This window comes from Bactrocera neohumeralis, chromosome 3, assembly GCF_024586455.1.
Source record: "Bactrocera neohumeralis isolate Rockhampton chromosome 3, APGP_CSIRO_Bneo_wtdbg2-racon-allhic-juicebox.fasta_v2, whole genome shotgun sequence".
In the NCBI taxonomy this organism is placed as follows: Eukaryota; Metazoa; Arthropoda; class Insecta; order Diptera; family Tephritidae; genus Bactrocera; species Bactrocera neohumeralis.
The window spans coordinates 60,862,981-60,888,447 of NC_065920.1; the positions used below are offsets into that span (position 1 = coordinate 60,862,981).

A 25,467-nucleotide genomic window follows, 5' to 3' on the forward strand; every position below is an offset into this window, starting at 1 on the left:
CGCCAGATAAACTTTACAAAAATTTGTAAAAATATTACTTCTATCACATTAGTGCCACCCTAAAGCGCATACATAAACATGTTGATTATATAAATAATTTCCAAATTTGCTAGGTAAAGTTTCCAAAAATTTAGAAATATTACTACTAATATTTAAGTACCACCCTAAAGCGTATATCCATACATACATACATATGTATAAATAAGTGCGGATTGTATTTTTATTTTTATTATGTACTTTATTTGGCTATGCATGTATGTAGTACATATATGAAAATAGTAACAAAACATTTAGTGTACATAAGAACCCCCCTAAGGCACATATTAAAATATGTTAGCTTATTAATAAGTTCAAATTTTATTTGAGTTTTTATTCTGTGATGTATTCGGGTATAGGTGTCTAAGCGCTAGGTGCAGTGTTCGAAAGAGTACCACCCTAATGGGCACAAAAGTATATAAATTTTTTTTAAATTTATTTTTTATTTTTTCAATAAAATTTTACTTCGTAAAATTTGATTTTCGAAAAAGTACCACCCTAATGTGCATATATTTAATATGATTTTTATTTATTTTTTATTATTAAATTTTTTTTGCAATAACATTTTACTTCATAAAATTTGAATATCTCTCTAAGATTTCCATGCTTCATAGTAGCCCCTACCGTCTACCCAAAAACTATCTTGCTTTTTCACCAATTTAATCACATTAACTGTGCGTCTTCTTTAATTAAGCAAAAGTGTTTCATATTTCTCTTTTCACTTTTATTTATACACCAAATACCATAAATGGCACACCAAAAGCCCACAGCGCCGCTTGTATGCACAGTTGTATGTGTGTATGTATATTTATGCCACATCGATCAATATTGACTTATGCATTTTCATTTTTAATTTTATCAACTTTTACCTGCACATGTGTACTATTCCTGTATGGATTTTATATGCTGCGCCACAGGAAGCTATCTGCCGCCAAACACATTTCTGCCATTCACATTGCTCTCGTTTTCGCACTTCTCCCCCCTCTCTCTCGCTCTGGCTTCCACTGTCACGCTCTATCATAGCTGACAAAACTCGCGTCGTTGCAGCGAGGTGTGAAACAAGTCAGAAAGTGTCGCGCCAAGTCAACCAGATGGTGCCACTTGATTAACTTTGATTTATTTTTCCCACACACACACGCACATACGCACGCATAAATATATTTATAAATATGCCCGTGGTAACTTTTAAATGCTGCTATTGGCTGTATGGCGGCTGCTGACGGTGTAGGTGCGTCTATATATGCATACATATGTATATACATATGTGTGAGCAGGCATACGCGTATTGCTGTTAAATTGATATTATTTATAAAATTTTTCCTTACATTAATTGACTATGCTTTTATGTTTTTGCTTGCCACGTGACTTCCTATATTTCTTTACCTCCCTTTCCACGTAAAGATTTTGCGAAATTCGTAACATATATTGAGGCGCGACGCATATTTCACGCTATTCTATATACAAGTATATCTGTATACTTATTTATATACATATACATACCTATATATATATTTATATACATATATGTATAATATTTTTTTACTCCTCTTAACAATTCAGCTACTTTTGCTGTCTGCCGTCAAGTATTCTTCTTAGTGATTGATGCTGATTGAGTACAGGTGCTATGCAGGATTGAATGTATAAATTTATAAAAACTGCAACAATGCAGTTGAAAGTAAAAAGTGAAAAATATGAGTGATTACAGTTACTTTCATCAAATATGCTCAGAATTTTCGACAGTTTTGACGAGTCATTTGTTGATAACAAAGAGTTTAAGAGGCACAACCCTAAGGCCTAAGAGGGCCTAAAAAGTCGATTCTTGGAAATAAAAAAAAAAATTGATATTAATTGTTTTAAAAGTATATATTTATACATAATACTGTGATCAAAAGGTAAGGTGAGGTGATATGGTGCACCATGAGTCCTTTTGGCGGAGAAAACTGTCCACAAAGTTTAGTATTTGACAGTTATGCCTTCTCTGCCTTAAGCTATTCATCTAAAATGGTGGGAATTATGCGCGAACAACTTTTGGTTCCTTAATCACTATAATGCACTATTGGTTCCTTGCGAATTTCTTGTCGAATTCTCAGCTCATAGAACAGTATTCGCCAGACTAGAGACCGTGCGACTTCTAGGTTTCTGAAAACTCAAAGATAAATATTTGCAACAAGCTTTTGTAGACTATACCAGAAAAATAATATTTCGATTCTCTCGAAAGGAAAAGCGTTGACAAAAGTATTCTTCCTCCGCGTACGAAATTTAAAGGAAAGTTTAGATATGATGATTGTTCAAGATTTAAGTTCTTTACAATGGAGTTTTGCGCATAACTAGTAAGGACACAAACCACTACCAGTCAGCTGATTGCTGAATAATTTTGCAAACAATATCCTCTTTCTAAACTCATTGTTTCGTTTATTTTTGTGTTGCTTTACGGCGCCATATTTTCCATCCTATGTGAAATCGCCCTAAGATCTAGCACAATTAACATCAATTCTCCAAAATCTTACTACTATTTGGAATAAAAATATTACATATATATCCTATATTACAACTAAGGCTTATATGTATTACCTCTTGATTCTTTTTATATTAATTTTAAGTTCGCTAAGTTCTTGGATCCAAATTTTACATAAATAGAAAGTCGTTGTAGAATCAGCTAAGCATTTGCTTCTCAACTGTCTATTTGTGCTAGCCTGAGGCTGAAACATCTCCGTTGGCACACCTTCGACAGATCTGGTGAAATAACTAAACATATTTGTGGTTAACCTAACGCAACTTTCTACTTATGAAGTCACATACCTTGAACACATTTTTAGTTGATTGTACTCAGACCTCGTTAGGCTTAGCCCAATCGAAACAGTTTTCTATGCCACATATGTATATTTCGATGTGAAAGAAAATGTCATCGACTGTGCTTCCGGTGTTAAGTCTCATGTTCTTCTCTGCCTGCCTTTTTATGACGAATAAACATTCCCGCTCGTACTATAAATTTTCAAATGTCGTGATTGAGCGAGTAAACAAAAGTGATTCTTCATGTAGTTACCGTGTATATATCGCTTTTTTCAGCGTAACAGAATTGTCGCGTATTTCTGGATAATCCGACAGTTTTTTCGTCTACAAGCTTGACATCAATCAAGTCCACATTTAAATAATATGTGCTCTGCGTCGTCTTTTGTCGCGTCATTGTATAGGTATGACGGCTCTTCGGCTTTTCTCATTCTACAAAGGTACTTTCTTGAGTATTCGAGCTCGGTTAGCAGACGTGTTGTGTAGAAGTCAACTTCTCCAAATTTACGACTTGTCCATAAGTTTAAATCTCTTCTATGTCTGACCGCTCATCTATCGTGACTCTCATTTTCACCATCTACGTTGCCAAGCGAGTATCGTGTCTTTCTTTATTCGGTCAATTGCATTCTTTTTATTTTCACCTTAAGCTTCCATTGTTTTTTTCCGTGCACTAGAAAGTCAATGGCTGCATTGGCACTTATGACTAATATTGTATAACCCGGCACAGTACGGTAAGCTGCTGCAACTTTTAAGCATGCGATGCGGTGCATTCTGACAGATACCTTACGCCGATTTTCCTATTTTAGTACATCTGCCCAAATCTCTGCTCCGTATAGTAAGACACTCGTGGTTGTTGATATTAAGAGCTTTCTCTTTTCTTGTGTGGGTCGTTCTATATTGACCATTAGTCGGCTAAGGTAGGAGGTAATTTTCGCTGCCTTTCCTGCGGCGTGCTGGATTTGTACCCAAAAGGTTAATCTTGGGTTATTCACTGCTTCTTGTGTCCTCAAAGCATCCTTAATCGCTTGCATGCTTATTTCGAAATAAATGTGCTTGTTCGTCAGCAGCAGTAGTTCTGCTCGCTACAGAAGAGCTGGAGGTTATGTGAGTAAGCCATGTTTGCTTCTGTATCATAACCAGATTCAGGCTTCTTTGGTCTTCCTCTGTGTCCTGGGCTATGCTTACTGCCGCTATGTCGTTCGCTTGGCTGATTAAATAAAATTATTCGGCTTTTCAAGTTTTAGTAATTCGTCATTACTTATGTTCTATAGGTCTGGGCCTAAAATGGACCCTTGTGCTGCTCTTGACGTAACTTATATTTGTCGTGATCCCTCTTTAGTCTGGTACAGCAGTTTTCTGTTACTAAGATAGCTCCGCACGGCAGCGTTGAGGTTATCGGGGACTCTAAAATGTGTTACTAAACTCACTCTAACTACTCATCTTGCGCTGTTGAAGGCGTTTCGAACGTCTAAAGTCGCCAACAGAACTATTCGCTTGTATTTGGAGCATATATGCTATGCGACTTCTACACTTTCAATGATGCTTCGGATGGCGCCTTGAGTTGACCTTCCGTGTCTAAAACCGTGCTCTCTGGAGGAGACTTATATAGCGCACCTAGAAATGTACTTTCGAGATAAGCGTTTCAGAAAGCTTCTTTTACTCCGTTAACAAAATTCGAAATTAAATTAGCAATGGCTAAGTGACGACTCCTAAGTCCTATGACCGTCTGCCCGCCCGCCTGTCGTGAACTTGTCCCTCAGTTTATAGATATCTAACTGAAGTTTTGAGTATGTCCTTTTATTCCCAAGAAGCTGCCCACCAGTCGGAACTATCGATATTGGACCACTGCCAAGCAAACTTAAAAATCAGAATCAATTCTTGTATGGAACATTTTCTCACTTGACTAGAAATCTTCACGTAATTAAGCATGGATTATTGTCCAAAGCGGGATTGTCCGTATAGACGGTGTGACATCACACAATCTTGGTGGCCAATCGACCGGGCCAAAAGATGAAATTATCTGCTCACCGAAGTGTTCCCTCAATAAATCTAATGAGTGATGCGATATGTCGCTGAGATCACGAGCTTCAATTTCAAGCACGAAAAAGTCGGTGATCATGCCGCGATAACGGTCGCCATTGGCGGTTACGTACTCACCGGCGTCATTTTTGAAGAAATATGGACGGATGATTCCTCCGGCCCACAAGCCATACCAAACAGTGATTTTTTCTAGATGAAATAACAGCTCTTGAATCACTTCAGGTTGCTCTTCGTCCCATTAGCGGTAATTTTGCTTGTTTACGTACCCAGTAATAAGATCAGAAATGGGCCTCATCGATAAACAAAATTTGGCTCGAAAATGTCGGATCTTTTTTGGAAGTAAAGTGAAGCGGTGTCGCTTGGGAAGGTCGAGTGGCTTCAGTTCTTGCATAAGCTCTATTTGGTACGCTTTCAATTTAAGATCTCGACGTAAAATAAGCGTGCATTCTTTTTCATAATTTTTTTAATATAAATTATGGAGTTCGGAATTTTGCTGCCATCATTTTAAGCTTAATATATTTTAATATTATTTTTATTTTTTTTTCTTTTGAATGTATTTCTTTTTAATTTTGTATGAGTTTCTCCTCCACTCATTTTATACTGCGTACTTACTACACCTACTATTCACCACACCTGTTTCCGTGAAATGAACATATGGAGGAAATTTAAACCAGATTTTTATTATAGGCGCTTATTAAGTATAAAAATATACAAAATTTTTGGAAAAAAAAGTATACAAGAAATAAATAACCAAAGTACGTGCAGCAATGAAGCCGACACGTGACAAAATATGCTAACAATGCCAAGGCAAAGGAAGGATAATAAACAAACCTAAGTCCACATATCATATGTACATGCATATGTGTGTGTGTATGCTTGCGGGTACTTAGTGTGAGACAAGCTGGAGAAACCCACAGCTCGAATTTGAAGAGACATCAAAAAAGCCAACAACTACAAAACGAGCGTTTTGCTTAGACAAAAAGTATATGAAACCTGCTCGCGGTGCTACACGTGAGGCGGATTATGCGTGTGAGGTAGAAGGCGTCAAACCACCGGAAGTCAAATACAACAGAACGCAAATTGCCTGCCAAGTAGCTAACAAAACGAAGTAAGCAACTGTAACGGCGGCGGCTAAGTAAGCGAGCAAGAAAATATGCGAAATAAAGAGATGCTGAGGCTTACAGCAACACATGCACATATTTATATGTATATACATATGTATATACATGTGTGAAGCAAAAAAGCGGCAATATGATTTGCGGTGTACAAAGCTGTCACATTTTGCGTGTCATTTTTGACGAAACATAAACGAAAAATAATATGCGTCAAATGCCATAGTGTGTGTGTGAGTGTGTGCAGCACATGAAAAGCGTGCGGAAGTCAGCAGTGAGGGGCAGCAATCAGCGAGCAAAAGCGTTGTTACAGCGGAAGAGCATGGCGGCTATATTGTTGTGAGGGCATAGCGTAATTTACAGGCGTATGCGTGACAGATTAGATTATGCTAACATAAACACAGGCGCTTAAGCAAACTTGAGGCATATACACGCACAACTAACATTTAAAATATGTCACCACGTGTGTTAGCATAAGCGATATATTGCGATATGTGGCGGCATATGTACATACATGCATACAAACATACATAAATACACATACAAATGGACATACATATACAGAAAAATAGACATACACACAAATGCAAATAGGCATACTTACATATATACACGCATATATGTCTGTGTAATAAAATAAATAAAGCCTATCTTCCGGCGTCGTCGTAACTTGGCGCGTAGGGATTGTATGCCAGCATACATATAGGCGCGTATGCCTTTCTTCAGCTTTTATAATGTTAGTATATATGTATATTTAGTTGTTCCTCATCATAAATGCTTGCTCTTACATATACATATGCATATATTTGTATTACATATTTGAATTTTGTCTGTTTACCTCGCTGATAATCGCAATAATAATAATTTCCATGTTTGGTTGCTACTTAAAAATTGTCTTTTTGCGCACAAACTGCCTTTGTGTAGCTACAAAAAATTAGTATGTTCATATATATGCGATAAGTGTGCTTATATATTCGTAGATCTTGTCTAATGTTCGTATAAAAATTGTAAAAAACAAGCAAAAACGTTAGCTTTGACAGTGCCGAAGCTATAATACTCTTCACAGGCGCTTTTTTTAGAGTATAAATGGGTATAAAGAGACACAAGTTTGATCGATTAGATTATATGGTAGCTATATGCTATAGTACCCCGATCTCAACCATTTGTTTGGCGATTGTAGCGCTGCCTTGAATATTAACCCAAGCCAAATTTCGCCAACACATGCCAAAAATGTTCCACATAAGAACTTGATGTCGATTCTTCAGTATGTGTTGGCATACGTTATATATATATTATCTGAGGAATTTTTTCAAAAATTGTGCCGTTACCTTCGACAATAATCCAATCTCTTTTAAATAAGATGCCATGTGCAAAATTTTAGGCTGATATCTCAATAACTGAGGGACTAGTTCGCGTATATACAGACAGATGGGCGGACATGCCTACATCGACTGATCATTTATGTATAACAGATCAGTTGAAAATCCCCGGCTCCGGACACTTATGTGGCGCTTCTAAGATTAGCCCTCCGCCACATAAAGCCTGCTTCAAAACATGATGAGATTGAATATGGTGCCGTAGAGCCAAAGAACGGCATTCGGTGAATGACCCCACCTTTTGCCAATGACTCTTCCGCAGCAAAATAATGCAATCGTTGCATTTTTGCTTTCTCTTCGATATTCGGCTTCCATGAAAGCTTCCTATCCAGGATGAGACCTAGATATCTTACTGTAACCGCCGGTTGCAGACGGATGATTCGCGGTTGCAGACGTTGTCACCGTGATCTTGTATCATCTAGTAAATAAAACCGAGTTGGCTTGACGGTGATAGGTAATCACCCGGCAGTCACGATTCTCGAGTTTTTCAAGCCGGTCATTAATGAACAGGATCCTTAGTAGAGGAGAGAGAATTCCGTCGAGCACGTGCGTTGGCCCATTCCGTTTCTATCACTCTGTCGCACAGAAGACTGAAAATTAAATGTTTGAGGTTTGATTCTATCCCAAGACCGTCCAGAGCTATTACGACTGTTTCCAGCAGCACATTGTTGAAAGATCCACTATATCAATAAGGTTACAACAGCGAATTCTTTGAGCTTGGTAGTATCTAGGGCAGTATGACCTATTGACCTATTATACAATAAGCATGTTGCGCTCCTCATAAGTGGTCCCCAGCAATGCGCCTCCTTATGTACCAGTCACAGCCAAGGTTTTTAGACCCATCAGCCTCTCCTCCTTCTTACTAAATTTGGAGGGACTGATCGGTCTGAAAACGGCCGTAACGTGGGAGTCCCTACTAGCCTTCGGGGTGAACGTAATTCTGACTCGTCTCTAGGTTCCAATGTTGTAAATCAGTTTTATGCAGCTCGCATAGGTGCCAACCAGTTGCAAGGCACTTGAACAGCCTGCTGCAGCTGCGCTGGTATAATGCCATCTGGGCCCGGGGGCATGAAAGGTTTGAACGAATTGATCTCACAAGCCAAGTGCCGTTCATCTAGAAGGTAGGCAAAGGCTGCACAATCCTCATGCAGCACTGCGACATATACCCCCTAGGGAACGTATTGCTCGGGTAGTGAGCATCACGGAGCATCCGAAGTGTATCATCACTGCTTAGGACTGACTTTACATTTGCGTACCTAAGACAACCCACGGGGACGGGCTTCTTTGCGAGGATACGCCTTTACCTAGAAAACTCATGACAGCCCTCCACTTTTTCGCAGAAGCTTTTCTCTGAAGTCCTCTTTGCTTTTCTTATCTCGGACTTGTTTCCCTCGTCCCGTTTCATACAATGCCCAGTCATCATTTCACCCACTCCTACAGGCCTTGTTAAATAAACGTCTGCAAGACGCCCTGACTTCCGAGAGTTCTATAGTCCAGCAGAGTGGTTTCTCTCCGCTTTTTCGTGTTTTCACCAGTCAGTGGACAGAAGCTCTCCAGAACAGTTTTACACGCTGAGCTGAAGACTTCGACACACTCGTCCACCGTGTTGGTTGTAACCAATGAGTCCAGCCCAGCACGCGTGGGACATTTATATACATATATATATATTAGGGTGTTTTTGTTTTTTTGAACTATTCATTTCTTTCAGTTCCGTCATGGAATTTCCTTGCAAATACCCTAAAAAAAATTCACTAAAAATTTGAGCCCTTAATATTAACATTGGGGACTGGACCAAGGCATGTAAAAATTTTTTCCATAGAAAATAGAGGACAATCGTGATTTTCTATCTTTCAATTTCTATAGCTCAGATGCATTTTATGGTATCGCTTTGACTTTGGACACATATTTCTCAGAATTGAACACTCTACAAAAGTGCCCATTGCGACAAAGTCGAAACTCTCACCGGCGAGGTAGTACAGGACTCTAAACTTGACTTTTCCACGAAATTCTCACTTTTTTGTATATATCTCGTAAATGACAAGAGCTATAGAAAAAATGTACATGACAAATTTGTAGGAAATTTTATTTGCTACAAAAAAGTCCGAGGTCAAAATCGCTAACACTATTACTTCTCGAGATATTCGGCTTTTTAAGTAAGGCTTCATAGAATTTTCTTAGATGGTATGTAATAAAAAATTGACAGTTTATAGATCATCCACTTTAAAGGCGCTAACTGATATATTATTTGAACTGGTTATATATAAAGAAATTGTACGTCTCATCTAGAGGAATTTTTTTATATTTTTTTTTTATATTTTTGACAAGACGTGCTTCCACTGTATTTCCAAACCATTGCATATAGATATGTATGTATATATAATTTTTATTAAATTTCCAAGCTTCATAACTTTGCTCACAAAATTTAAACTCATAAAAAAGTTTACTCCCATGCACCCACAATCCTCCACAATTGCGCCATTTAACCCTTTTGTCATGCTGCTTATTAAATGCAATATATTTGATGTGGCTGCTGTGCCACTCCCTTATATAACAATGCCAAGTGTGCCGACATATGCAAATCTACACTCTCGTGCGTATTTGTCTACCACGATAATATTGTTTTAATTTACTGCGCTGTGGCACAAATGTTCATAATTATGTCATAACCATTGAAGAGTTAGCCAATAACAAACAGTCAAAACAAACAAAATGCAAGCTGACAAACTTTGTGGATATCATTGATTTTTCTCGGGTCTGCTGGGTAAAGCATATTTAAATTTTATTTTATAGACACATTTGACTATGCCTGGTTGGTGTCATTTATAAACATATAGTGAATTATTTATAAACATATGATTTGAATATACTATATGTATATATTATTTGGAAGGATTGCTGTAAGCAGCGTGCTCGTTATTGCCTTTAATAATTCAGTTGCTAAACGGGAAGGAAGAGGATTACTTACCTAGAGCCTGCATTGTTTTCATGAGGTTGCTCAAAGTGCAGTTAAAGAGTCTCCAAAATATTTGAAGAAATCAATAAAAAAAACATTTTAGGTATTTTTGCCATCATTTTCGGTTATAGCAACCCAAAAGTAGCAAGAAACAGTCCTAGCATCACTGTCATAAAATGAGTGTAAACTAGTGTAATTAGCCTATAAATAAATTTCTTCTACGAAAGCACAGTCTAACTAACAAAAAAACATGTCTTAAAACAGCAAAGTCTCTTCAGAGTTTCATATATCTTAAGGGGGTATTCAGGTCTAGACGCATGAATTTTAGGCATTTTTTAAACTAAAATAAAAAAAAAAAATAAAAAACCTTTTTACTATCCATTTGTTTATATGTTTTTTATTGACATTTTAATAATACAAAAAAAATTGCAAAAAAAAAATTTTTTTCGACATACGGGCCGGTGGAGTGGGGGCTTCAAAAAAAACGGTGCGTCCTGGTTGACGTGATTTCAACTCTTGTAGAGATCTAAAACACAAAAAACAAGAAGATTCTTCATTAATAAGGATGTCGTTATCGGGTTGAGCAAAAAAAAAAAAAATAACAAAATGGCGTCGACTTGAAAAAAAAATTTTTTTGACCCGATTTTTTCAACCTTTTCGAATTTTTTAAAAATACTTCAAATCAAAATTTTTGGAAATCCAAGGCAGACACGATAGAGCATATACCAAATTTCAAAGGAATCGATTCAGTAGAACTTGAGATATCATGTCAACCACCTCAAAAAAAGTAGTTTCGAGAAAAACGATTTTAAAGTTTAGGAGACAATTCTAGTGAACACGGACGCCACATGACAAAATCGGCTGTATCTACGAAAATAAGTCGAATTTTGAAAAATCCTTCCAAGGTCATATTTTCGAAAGTCTAAACTTTCAAAATATACAAAAAAAAAAATTGATTTTTTCAAAATCCTAGACCAGAATACCCCTTAAAATTAACTTATATCTTTTTACAATAAAAAATGATTTACGGTTTTTTTTAAGTTCGTTGATTTATTTTGCTAAGAATTTTTACCATTTCACAACCACTTTGAGCCACTTAAAAATGTATTTACTTTGATGGCAATAAAAATAACACATTTTTTAGCCTGACGCTATATATGTATATTTACATTCTTACATCTGTTTTGAAGAAACATAAAACATTACTTGAAGTAAAAAAGTTTATTGTACATATTTATATTTGCGTTAAATATTAAATATTTTTATTGTCCATTGTGTGATACTTAATTTTGTATTTAAGTATGCTTTAAACCTCTAATTTTCTTTTATATAGTATAATTTAGTTTATCTCTTCATTCAATTATTTTTGTATATACATAAGTATGTATATATTGTATCATAAGCTCAGCGGAATGAAAAGATACACAGTGAGACTCATGCCATTTATATCGATCTTATGCTAGCCTTTTTGACTCGCAACATTTATAAATCTTAAATAATGGGTTGTCAAAAAAGTCTTGCGGTATTTTTATTGATTTTTTTTTTTTATTGAAATTGAAATGAATTTTTGATGACTCATGTCCAGCTCTTGACCGATGCTACGGCTGCTACTATGCCGATCTCTTTCGACCAATTCAGCGATTTTATCGCAATTTTCGACGTCAGGCCTTCCGGAGCGTTGCGCATCTTCGACCACCTCTACACCAGAACGAAAACGTTGAAACCATCGTTGTGCGGTGGAAATGGAAACTGTATCGGGTCCATAAACTGCACAAATTTTATTGGCGGCTTGAGATGCATTTTTGCCTTTATCGTAATAGTACTGTAAAATATGCCGTATTTTCTCTTTATTTTGCTCCATGTTTGCGACGCTATAACTCACGAACGACTTAAAAGAAACGACAATCAATCAAACACTTGTTAGCGCGTGAAATAAGCTTTCCGAAAAGGTATAGCATGACACGATGCGACGAATAAAACTGGAACTACGCGCTTTCAGCGCCAACTAGCGAAAGTACCGCAAGACTTTTTTGACTGACCAATATTTCGTTGTCCAAATTTTCTCTCCGTGTTAGAGTTATAAGTTTAATAAAATTTTATAATTTTGTAAAATTAACTTTTGCTGTTTTTGCAAGATTTTTATTTATTGCTGAATGTATTCTGAATTTTTCTCAACTATAATAATATTTATTTCGCCTTAGAGTATATAAGATTTTTCTGTAATATACTATTGTGGGCAAAAAATAGTAAGACTTTTTAATTTAAATTTTGCGCGTAAACCTTGTTGTCGAAACAGTTTCTTTTTTAGGTTGGTATGACTGTCACTGATACCGGTGCCAAATGTAACATCAAAATAATCATAATTGTTAGGTTATGCTTGTCTCAACTACATAAACTGCATTTGGCGATTTTTACGATGAGTGAAACTATTCAACAAAGAAGTTCCATTAAATTTAGTGTGCGGAATCACATTTCTGTTGCCAAAACGTTCAGAATGTTGGCAACGGCCTTCAATAATTTTTTGTCGCGAACAAAAAAAAATTATTCAAAGAGGATCAAGAACGCGTCCAAGACGCCTAACAACATTAATTGATGATTAAGACGTCAATAAAATAAAGGGATTGGTGCTTAAGAATCGACGATTAACAAAGATCTTACTCTCATCGTTGGAATGTCGGAAGGATCAATGAAGAACATTTTGAAAAATAATTTCGGCTTAAGAAAAGTGAAAGCACGATTGGTGCCAAAATCACTCAATTTTTCGAAAAAATATCGTCACATTAAGGTCTGCGAAAAAATGCTTTCGGACTACCAGGATATCCTGAAATGTATTATTACTGACGATGTGTCTTGTATCTATTCTTACGACCTGGAAACAGACGATCAATGGGCCGAATATCGTGGCAAAGGTAATCCGAAAACGAAAAAATCACTTCAAAGCACGTCAAAAATCAAGGTTATGTTGACAGTTTTCTTCAACTATCGATGTGTGGTGCTCTCCGAATTGCGTCTGACCGGCCAAACTGTCAACAAGGAATACTTTTTGAGAGTTATACGTTATTTTCGCGAAGAAATACGTAAAAGTATGCCAGAATTATGGGCGGAAAACTGTTAGCCTTTGCACCACGAAAATGCACCGCCGCGATTTTATGAATTTCATTGATCCTTCTTAAGTTTTTCTCTAAATTTTCATTCAAATCGTTCCGCAACCACCGTATTCGCTCCGTGTGACTGCAGCCTATTTAGCAAACGCAAACGACCGCTGTGGCGAAACGAAAATTGAAGCCAGTACACTGGAATCACTATGCGTATCGAAGACTATTGCGGTAATTGACTGTTGCGAGGTTTGGTAAAAACGTTAACATAAGGAGGATTAATTTGAGGGCGGCGCCATAGATTTACTTTTGTTCATCTTTTTTAAATTAGTATTTTTTTCTTAAAATATTGCTACCATAAAAACACTTTTTAAAAGCTTGTCAGCTGTCCTTAATATAACTCAACTGTGAGAAGAAGGAATTAGGAATTAACTGTTCCTTCGTTATTGCTGTTGTTGTAGCGGCAAAATTCTATCGAGTTGACAGTCCTTGACCAGATGCAAAATCCGTTTCAGTTATGTAGACCCGACTGTCGTGGGAACGGTAACGATTCGGTTTAACTAAAACTAGCGTTTCAAAATGTATCCACGTCCAACTTCCTTACCGGCGACGTTACACTTATTTATTTATATATTTTTATTTATTCGGTCAATATAAATTTTCTGGCAAGCTATGTTTCATATTAAAAGTTCACGGTGGATGGAATGAACTGAAAATATACAAAAATATTAAAAAGGTGGTGAAAACAAATTCTATATTTTCTTATTAAATATATAAAATACTGTAATACCTATAAATATACCCAAAATACAAGGTCTGTCGCAAAGAAAAACAGGACTGTTAAAAAAAAACAACAAAAAATTAATATTTTTCAAAAGTTATATTTTTTTATTCAAAGTAGTTTCCTTGTTCTTCGATACAGCGTTTAGCCCTGTCAACTAGCATTTCAAATGAGTGTTTAAGGTAATTTTTCGGAATGCTCTTGAGAATATCGGTCGTCGCCTTTTGGATAGCTGAAATGTCCTGAAACCAGTGTCCTTTCATGGGCAAATGAAGTTTTCCAAATAGGGGAAAATCACAGAGTGCCAGATCAGGTGAGTAGGGTGAGTGATTAATGGTTAATATGGAGTTTTTTGTGAAAAAATCAGTGACAAGCAACAGGCGCCAGGACCATGCCTCACGGTATTGTGGTCAAACACGACAAATGCGTGACAAAAGACGCTTCATAACACCAAGGTAAAACACGCATTAATCGTTTGGCCAGGTGGGACGAGCTCTCGGTGTACAATACCCTCGGAATCGTAAAAACAAATCAGCATTGTCTTTATTTTTGACTTCTTAAGACGACCGACTTCTGATGGTCACAGAGGTCCTCACGACCTCCTTGGAATCGCTTAAACCACTCATGCACATTACTACGGGATAGGCACTGATCACCATAAACTTTTTTCATCATTTGAAATGTTTCAGTAAATGTTTTCCCAAGTTTAAAACAAAATTTAATATTTGCTCTTTGTTCAAAATGCATTTTACGACCGATGACCAAAAGCTGCTGTCACTTTTTGATCGATAACATCGATTGTAGTTATCCAATTGTCTTAAAATTTTTACGAAATGTCAACAAGAGATCAAACTTTTCATTTCATATACCCACCAATCGTTGGCGCCACCAGAAACAGTTATATTTAAAAAATTCTGTTTATTTTGCGACAGACCTTGTATATCTCATTACTACAATATATTTGTTTTGTCTTCAAAATTTTTCATAAGCAAATATTTTAGAAGTCTGTAAATTTTAACATAATGAATATTTTACTTATAGAAGGCTATAGACATTGCTAGGCAAGATTTGAGTTTTTGTAGATATAACCATGAAACCAAAAGGATTTGCAACTGCCGTCCTTTCATTTAAATTATAAAAAAACATAAAATAAAATGATGTCGTGTCACAAAACAAAAAACGATTTAATTGAACTTTTAACTCAATCTACTTCTATTCATTTTCTTTACAGATTGACAGTACTAATAGTTCGCTAAACACATAAGCAGTGGCAGCAGGCTGGCTAGAAGATTTTTCATATCAGTGAAACGTGAGTATTTTCTAAATTTATTTAGTAAAACAAGTTTTAAAAAATTCCGAGCGGTAACTTTCACAACAGCAATTATTTATATTCTAAATTCTCATATCAAGAACAATTTCGCCAAAATGTAGGCAATAATTTTTTCATAAGTAAACAAAAATTCCTATTAACTATTTGAACTGAAATGGGAACTGTTTCAATAGAAAGTTCTTTACACATATTTATTTTTTTGTTTGAATCAATATATAGAGGTATCCCGAATTTTTTTTTAACTACTAACTAGGAAACTTAGTTACTCTAGATGCTTTTAAAAAAATGTAAATATTTTTTACGAATCCGAGTTTTTGTTATGGAAAAAGCTGGTTCACGCCAATATCGAATTTTTTATAATATATAAAAATTATTCGTAATTAACACAGAAGACACAAATCTGCCAATAAATGAGACTATTTTTTATATTCGTTTAGTTTTACTATATTTTTGTATATCTTTACTATTGCAATAAATAAATCTTGAATTTTATAAATTTACGCCAAAATGTAGGCAATGAAATTTTAGTATGTGTATTTGTTACAATTTTCATATTTTGTACCGTATGTACAATAATTATGTTTATTATTGTGAAATTATTTAGACTTAGCAAAATGGAGGGTGATCCATTTCGAGGTTTCTTCTACTTGGATCATTCGTTGTATGAAATTTGTGCTGAATTCTTCAAATACCAAATGAGTTATGGCGCTGCACGAAGTCGTTTAAATATATGCAAGCATAAGTTAATATAGAGTATACCAAATTTAATACATAATAATTACGCCTAGATGTAGGCAACGCCTTATCATTTGTTTGGAAAATCATAAATGCTTCTTATTTAGAAAAGAGAATGAGTTCAGAGTTGTAGAGAGATATAAATAGTTAATATGTAATCATTTTGCCTAGAAGTAGGCAACGTTTCCTTAGATATTATATAAATTGAATATTTAATAGCTTTACCTAGATGTAGGCAACGTTTCCTTATATTTTAAAAAAACATACTAAAAAAGTTCTTAATTAGGAAAGGTCAATTTTTCCACCTTAAGATGACTTTCCATAATTTTGGTGAGTCGGTTTTATTAATTTAACTGAAAACTCAACTAGTTTCCGATTAAAGGTTTTTCTATAGTCTGCAGAAACAAAGTCAGTTTTTGTGTTCAAGAAAACTAGCTAGAATGATTCAGACAGTTTTAGTTATATTCCTTATAATATATAATTTTTATATTGCATCTATTTATTACATATCTTCACCCAACGTATTATAACTATATAAACCCATTTACATTTTATTATTCTCTTCCTCGTCTCTCCCTGTCTCAAAAACTACTATTTCACTCATTTTACCAAACTAATTTCAAATAGCAAAGCATGCATCAAACAACAGTTTTGCATAGAGTGCCATATAAAGACAATGAAACAGTTAAGAGACTACAGAGAAAGGCATAAACAAATCCCAGTTAACATGTTACCATTTTTATTGTTGCGCACTTTAAGGCGCACAGCCAGCGGTAGTGGCAGCTGCAAAAGCCACGCAACCACACTTACTGTATTCACACAAAGATTCACACACCAAACTATTATTTAACTGGGGAATTGTGCGAAGTAATGCAAAGGAAACTAAGAAAAAAGTTGTTGAAATAAAAATGAAAATAAAATCATAAAATTGCGAACAAAACCGTGTAGTAAAACAATAAAATGTCTATAAATGTATGCATGTATGTAGGTATGTGTGGAAAAGTTGTTTGTTGTACGATTGAATTGCAGTAGAATAAAGTAGTTGGGGCGCCAACACACACATATAAGCAACAACTGCAAACTGCTCGCTGCTAACACGCATACTAATAAGCGGTTGTTGCTATTGCAAGCATGTGTATGTATGTATGTATGTATTTATGCATCTGCATATATAATTGTGTAATTGCTTGTACGTGTGTTTGCCGCTTGCAACTTTCGTCCGCTTTTTTATGATTTCCTTAAACATTTTTATTGCATAACAACCGGCGCATACGGTGTGATAAAGACAATGCAATGTGTGATTACACACATACGCACTTTATGCACACTTGTACATACATACATATATATGTATGTATAAACGTGTGTAAGTGTGTAGAAATGTTTAGTTAGCTGGCGAAACTATTAACTCGCAATCAACGCTGGCAAAGCAGACAATCAAATGCGGTGAAGTTAGCCAGCGCTTCTTTCGTGCTTGTTTTTTGTTTAGAGTTACCAGTTAATAGAAATAAGCAAAAATGAAACAGGAATAGTATTTTTATGGTTGCTGTGGACTTGTGCTGCTTTGCAGCATATTTTTTATGAGTCTAAAAATTTTGTTTTGTATGAAAATTATTACCAGAGTGACCTAACGCTGAACGCATAGTGAAGCATAAATTTGTTACAGAATATTAATTTTTTTTTAAATCGTTTCTAATTAAAAAAAAATATATAATAAAAGAATAAAAATATTTAAAAAAATTTAAATTAATTAAAAAAATCAAAAAAATTAAAAATAATAAATAAAAAAATATTAAAAATTAAAAATATTTTTTTTAATTTAATTCAATTTATTTTAAATTTAATTTTTTTTGTTTAATTCAATTTATTTAAAATTAAATTATTTTTTTTATATTTAAAATAAATTGTTTTTTAATTGATATTTAATTTTTTTTTAAATTATTTTCTACAACAAAAAAATTTGGTTTTAATTTTTTTAATTTCTTTGTACAACCTCTTTAATGAAAAAAAAGTATGAAATTTAAACTTTCTTCTATAAAGCTTAGCGAAAATATTTTAACCTCTTTGAAGGGCCTCGCTAGAAATTTGAGCAAAGCCATTTGAAATCATTCCGAACCCAGTCCTTCTTAGAATAATAAATCCTCTTTTTATAATAAATTTGATCCAGGCTGACAAAACGATAAACATTGTCATGAATTTCAATGTAAAGCTTTGTTACCGCCCTCAAAATAAAGTGTTTTCACCCAATTCAAGCATATCATTCTTCTTAATTGGCGTAGACACCGCTTACGCGATTATAGCCGAGTTAACAACAGCGCGCCAGTCGTTTCTTCTTTTCGCTACGTGGCGCCAATTGGATATTCCAAGCGTAGCCAGGTCCTTCTCCACCTGGTCCTGCCAACGGAGTGGAGGTCTTCCTCTTCCTCTGCTTCCCCCGGCGGGTATAGCGTCGAATACTTTCAGAGCTGGAGTGTTTTCGTCCATTCGGCCAACATGCCCTAGCCAGCGTAGCCGCTGTCTTTTAATTCGCTGAACTATGTCAATGTCATCGTATATATCGTACAGCTCATCGTTCCATCGAATGCGATATTCGCCGTGGCCAACGCGCAAAGGACCATAAATCTTTCGCAGAACTTTTCTCTCGATGCTATCAATGCTGAAACTAATTTTCTATACGCGTGTTCTAAGCCTCAGCTAAAACCAATTTTCACTATATTTGGCCTTCCGTGCCTTCATGGCTGCATTGAGCTCGTTTACCTAACCAATTTTTTCAGTTTCGAAATCAGAAAACGACTCAGAAAGCTAAATCTTGCAACACAGTGGCGGAGCAATGACTTTGGCGTCTCGAGCTTGACTAAAAATACAGTTCTCAATCATTCTAGAAAGTGAAAGCGCATTGTCGTGGTAAAAAATGCATACTTTTTTTCAACTCGTCCGGCTGTTAAACGGCGAATTTCTTCACAAAGTCGCTTCAACGCGATCGAACAGTGTTTCTTATTGAACATTTGACCATGCGGAACCAATTCATGTTGCCCCACATCACGGTAATTGAAGCGTTGTACATTCAGTTGATTTCTGACCGGCCTTGACGTGGTTTCTTGGTTTTAGCAATTTTTTTGAGCGCCAATGGCTGCTTTGTTGGACAGTTTCGTGGGCAAATTGATAAACCTACAAGGTGCTTTCCAAAGTAAACAGCACTTTAAGAAAAAACAGAACAAGTGGTTTTTTCGGCAAAATCATTTTATTTTATTCAAAATAGTCTTCTTCTGCTTCAATACAGCTTTTTGCACGATCCAAAAGCATGTCGAACGAGTGTTTTAGCTTGTTGGCCGGTATGGCCGCCAATATGCCGGTGCAAGCCTTTTGAATGGCCTCTACGTCTTCATAAGGCTTTCCTTTCATGGGCAAATGCATTTTTCCGAAAAGGAAGAGATTGCACGGTGCCATTTTAGGTGAATACGGGGAGTGTTTAATGGTTAAAATGTGATTTTTGGTCAAATAATCGTCTTTAATGATGTCCTTCGAATGTTGGATTCTGAGCAATTTTTGGTCGTCAGTCAATTTGTGCGAAACAAACCGTGCACACACTTTTAAGCCCAAATGTTCGGTCAAACTGCGATAAATCGATGTTTTGGAGATGTTGAATTCCATTTCCATGAATTATCAATGATGATTTCGGCTGATTTTTGATGAATTCACGCACAGTTTTGATGGAATTTCCGGTGATCACGGATTTTGATTGGCCCACATGTTGATCGTCATTTATGTTCTCACGACCACTTTGAAAACGTTAAAACCACTCGTGCACTCTGCTAAGAGATAGGCAATCATCGCCATAAACTTGTTCCATCAATTGAAAGTTAAAAGTTTTACCAATTTTAAAACAGAGCTTAATGTTGGCTCTTTGCTCGAAGCTCATTTTCGAACCGATAACACAAACATACTGACACTTAAAACGCAATAACTTCACTTCCAATCGATGAAATGTCATGAAATTCGCACTGGAGAATCGATAAAGATAGCACATTCTAACGCACCAGCCGACATTCATATAGATGGCGCCACCAGTAATGATGCGCCTGGCAAATCTAGAGTGCACAGCTAAGTTGTCAATCTTTTGCGACTTCTACTCAACGTTGTTTTTGAGCAAAACAATCATGTTTTTTGGTACGAATCTACTCAAACACTGCTCCATGATAAATTAGACTTGGCAAACAGTTCTGCGAGATTTTCAACGATTCCGAAGCCGTGATTCCATTGGAAATGCAAAATTTCATTCAAACTCGTTGTTAATTTTTTTAATGGTAAACGTCGTTAGACAAACTTCGCATCGTAATCAAACTCCTGCAAACACACGTTAATGGACGTATGGAACTTTACGAACTTAAAAAAAGGTATATTGGTACTATAAAAGAAATTTGTATGTGCGCGCTCAATTAAAAGTGAGCTGTCCGAGTCAAATTTGATCAGATGGTATATCTGTCGAATGATTACAAGAGCTATTGTTCGGAATTTTTAAATATAGTTTGAAGACATGTGAATATGTCAGGTGATCAGAAAACTCAACTCTTAAATTAAGCTCTTCATATTGAATTCTAGGGCTCTTAGAACTGAGAAGATTATAAAGAAACAATAATTTTCAAAGCTGATTCTTATGAAGTCTGAATAATTTGGTAAATAAGCTTTTGGTTTTTTCGTACAAAAAATATAACCTTTGAAAATATATTGAAACAATTTCGAACAAATTTGCCAAACAAATACCGTTAAAAATGAGGGATCACAGAAGCTATCTCCATATGCGGAGATATCCTTAAAGCGATTATGGTTGTCGGGAGCCGTAAAATATTCGGTAGAAGCCAAAAAAATTATTCAAGAGACACTAAATATTAATTTCGGTAACGAAACTGTGCGAAAAACCTTCAAAAATACCGGAACGGACGTGAGAACTGTGGTAAAGAAATTATTTCTTACAGCTAAACACAGAACTGCACACTTAGGCAACATGATGTTTGATGTTGTTCCGAAATGTTCTTAATAAATGGTTTGGGAGCTAATAGAAGAGTTTGGCCCTTGACAAAAATGTTTGGCCTTGGTACGACAAAAATAATGGTATTGCTTCATGCAACATTTAATGAACGTTAAAACGTCGCAGTGACTTTCTTATGCTATTGGGTTGTTTTCAGGACAATAAACCAGGAGTTTTTCATAAATCTAATGGAATTATGAAAGCCAAGGATTGCATTAATATTCTAAAGCACTCAATATTCTGAACATTCTAAAGGACACAATACACCTTAGATTGCGGTGGAATCCTCATCTATTTATCTTATATTACCTACCCAGTGTAGAAAAAACTAGCTGCTAACCAAGGAACACTCTTTTCATGCACGATAAGCACACAAAAACACTGAAATGGCTCCAGGATAGGGGAATCATAGTTATGGGCAGGCCGGCACAGTCGCCTGTCATGAATTAATATATTGAAAATCTGTGGAATATACAAGTAAGAAGGAAAAGAGTAATTCGAAATTAAGACCAAACGTCGAAAAAGTTTGGGTGCCCGCCAGTGAAGCTTGGCTAAAAGCCCACAAATTTTGAATAATTTCATTGAAAAGATGCCTTAGATATTGATTCTTAAGGTGAAACGGCCGATGTACCATACCAAAAAATAAAGGCACTACAGTTTTCATTTAACATTATATTTAATATAACATTTTCTAGCTATTTTAGTTTAAATTAAGTTACTTTAAGTTTCTTCTTATACTATGTATTTGTTAATTTCATGTTGCAAATGAAATAAATATAACACGAAAAGTAAAATTCACGTTCTTATGAACACTTTCGTGGTTCACTGTATATAATGATCAGCGTAACGTTTCTGAGTCGATTTAGCCAGATCGGGCATATATTAATATTAAAGCTGAGAAAGTGAATAAAAAAAAATGTAACTACTGCCAAACCAATTACTTTTAAACCAGTCAAAATTGTTTCCCAAAAAACTAGTAGAGCTTCAGTGTATCCGAAGTTAACGATCTTTCTTTTTTTTATTAAAAATCGCTAAAAAAAAATCATAGAAATTAAATAAATAAAAAACTGCTAAGTAGCATAGTGCTTATTATTGAACTGATCTTATTTTATTTTTTAGTTTCTTTCAAGTTTAATAGTAAAGCTGAGAAAGTGAATGTAAAAAATGTTACTACTCCCGAACTAGTTACTTTTGAACCAGACAAAAGTGTTTCCTCAAACGATCAGTTGCGAATGCCCGCTTTAAAAATGAATTATAAAAATGTAACTACTCCTAAACTAGTTACTTTTAGACTAGTTCGCACTGTTACCTAAAATAACTATTTGAGAATGCTCTCCTTAAAGCTTACGCATAAAGTAATTTTGCTCTGGTCACCTAGCCATGATTAATACACAGAACAGTACACAATTAAACTCACAAATGAAGCTAACGTAATGTAGGAGTGTACAAAAACAAAAAAAAAACAATAAAAGTGCTAGAAAAAAGTGCGCTATCTGCACCTTTTGCAACTTCTTCCACCAACACCAACGAGCAGCACTTGTAAGAGTTAGCGCGCTGTTTTATTTTCGAGCCAGAAGCCACGCACACTCACTCAAGCATATAAATGTATATGTATGTATGCACGTATGTATTTATTTTTATATCGCTGTACATTAAATGTATTACAGCTGTATTTGTTGAGTGGGTGAAAGTTGTTGCAGCTGAAACTTTTTTAATTAAGCATCCAAAGCGCTAAAATTTCATAAGGTTGCAATGTGTTTTTGCCGCAAAATTTCTGTTGGCGTATGCGTGGCATGCGCGCCAAGGCAGGAGATAAAGCAAACGCACACGCAAAGCAAGAAGCTAGTGTTTAGGTGCAAAAGCTATTGCCACAGAAACACATACACAGCAATATACACACACAGTGGCACTTGTTTATGTGTGTATTCGCCGCCTACACCCGTTTTTGCCGCAATTTTATAGCTGCCACATGGCTGTAAAGTAACTACACACCCACAACTAAAAGTCTCGAAGTCGCGCTAATGTGTGTGTGTATTTGTTTATTTGTAAGCGTGTGCATATCGGTTTCTTTGTAGTAAATAACATGTGTTTTAGGCGTCACTCGCAATCTAATGCACAACAAGCAACAAAAAAGCGCTGTGCCGTGCAATGTGCCAGCAATAAGCTTGCAACTTTTTAACCACATCGCCCCGGTAACTTTCAACTTCATAAGATGCATGTGTGCATATTTTTAGGCGTTACGCCCACATTCATCTTGCTTCGTGCGCACTTCTCCGTTGCGTTATAAGCTGTTTGCCGCTTGCCGCTAATGAAAATATTAATTTCTGCATTTATTGCATATTCATATTTGTATGACACTGCCGTTGGCGTACACGCATACCTGCATAAATATTTCCATGCCTTGCGCGTGGCAGCTTTTCGGTTTTCTCACTGTGTTTGTTGTGTTTTTAGTGTCTCTGCATGCGCAAAATTATATCAATGTTTATTTGCAGGCAATATGTTTTGCGTTTTCTACAGTTTTGTCTTAATTACATTTCTTGTTGCCTGCTTTCGGGCGCCGCGCGAAGCAGACTCACATTTTATTATTGTTTCTGCTGCGTATGTTAAACGTGAGTTGCGGTTTTTAGTATTGCCTACTTTTTATTGTTGTTAATTTCAGTTGAAAGTACTGATGATTTTTATAGCTGAAACTTTCGAGAACTTACGCAACGTAGGTGCTCTTAAATGTATGCTTCTCGTATTCTATATCTTCATAGTGGGGTTGTGGTAGGCAGTTTTTTGTTGATGAATGATGAGCGATCATATTTGATTTCGAAGCTTTATGAATGGAAAAAGTTTGCATAATGATTTGACATCTATTTGAACTATAATTTCAAATATAGTTCTAATCCGATTTCTGTTAGATCCCTAGTTGTGATATGTGTTTAATTATATTTCTATAGCGTAAGTTTTCTACTTTAGTGGGTTCGTTGGGAATATCAAGGTATGGCATATAATTCTTGTTTATAATTCCACTGTTCCAGCATTGGTATCATCTGTTAGAAAATTATTGTCCTCATGCGTCATTGTATTTGAAGCGAAAAGAAGTATAAACTGCGTGGTTTTGTTGCTCTAGATATAAGATCGGTTTTGGATATACATATTTATGTTCACAATTCATTACACCACCAATGGTTTTGTAAAATTTGCCCTCGTTTGCTTTTGAGTCTTTATTTTCATCTTACATTATAAAAATCAGAAGACACGAAACAAAATATCATATACATATGTGACCTGGTCTACGAAAAGGGAGCTAACGTGCGAAAACTAGTTTTCTGGGAAAAGCTGTTAAAAATAATCGTCAGTTTCTCGTTATCTCATTAATTGTTCTCCTTTTTTTTGAAACCTAAGCCCCCTTTCCGTAGACCAGGTCACATATATTTATAATATCAGTATAGTTTTGAAAAAGTAGGATGCATCAGAGTAGATAAATGTCGGAAACATAAGTTATATTTTTATTAAAGGTTTTTTATGAGTTCCTCCTTCATAATTAAGTTAGCAATATCTCTTTAGGGCTCAGCAGTAATTAGCTATAATGAAACGATTTAATCAATCTTGATGCCTTCCTTCCATCACTTTTATAGCATTGACAGACGGCAGCGTTAATCCGGATTAACTGCATTAAATCCGGATTATTTTAGGAGTTAGTCAAGATAAGACCGTTGCTAACGACCTTTTATTGCTCAAAATTTTAGAAAGTTAGTTGCATTTTCGTTGGCAACGTTGTTATTTGCCATTTGGCCCATTTTAATCTATTGTGAATGAAAAACAAGCAACACTGACAGTCAAATTTTCAGTCTCTTATGTTATGAACGTGTTGATATGTTTTTGTAATAAAAAATGGTTTTGTAAAAATTGTTCGGCCAACAACCGCAATGTTTAACTTCCATCCATTTTCATTGAAAATATTATAAAAATGACAATCAGCTGTTTACGATAGTTTCAAACTAGCATAGCTGCCGTCTGTCACCTACAAAGTTGGATCAGATTAAATGCGCAATTAATCCGGATTAACGCTGCCGTTTGCCAAGGCTATTTTTTGAACATCTTTCTTTGATTCTCACCATAATTATCTAAATTTTGCCCCAATGTATCCAAATGATGGGGAATATAATCTAAGTTGATAGTTATGTTCCTCTTAGAATCTTAAAGTTTTT

General features: G+C 35.5%; 1 protein-coding gene and 1 long non-coding RNA gene across 8 annotated transcripts in view; one reads left to right on the plus strand and one right to left on the minus strand.

Annotated features, from left to right (window-relative positions):
• The window catches only part of LOC126752855 (tyrosine-protein phosphatase Lar), a 966,561-nt gene that overhangs the window by 311,697 nt on the left and 629,397 nt on the right, over positions 1-25,467 (plus strand). For all 7 annotated transcript variants that reach the window (XM_050463852.1, XM_050463853.1, XM_050463854.1 and 4 more), the window contains exon 4: positions 15,412-15,489. The gene's annotated coding sequence lies outside the window, so the exon portion shown is untranslated. The remainder of the gene's footprint in view (positions 1-15,411; positions 15,490-25,467) is intronic.
• The window catches only part of LOC126752867 (uncharacterized), a 42,391-nt gene continuing 28,264 nt past the window's right edge, over positions 11,341-25,467 (minus strand). Inside the window, exons 3-4 of the long non-coding RNA XR_007666045.1 lie at positions 13,058-14,108; positions 11,341-12,931 (exon numbers count right to left, since the gene is read on the minus strand). This is a non-coding gene — a long non-coding RNA (uncharacterized LOC126752867). The remainder of the gene's footprint in view (positions 12,932-13,057; positions 14,109-25,467) is intronic.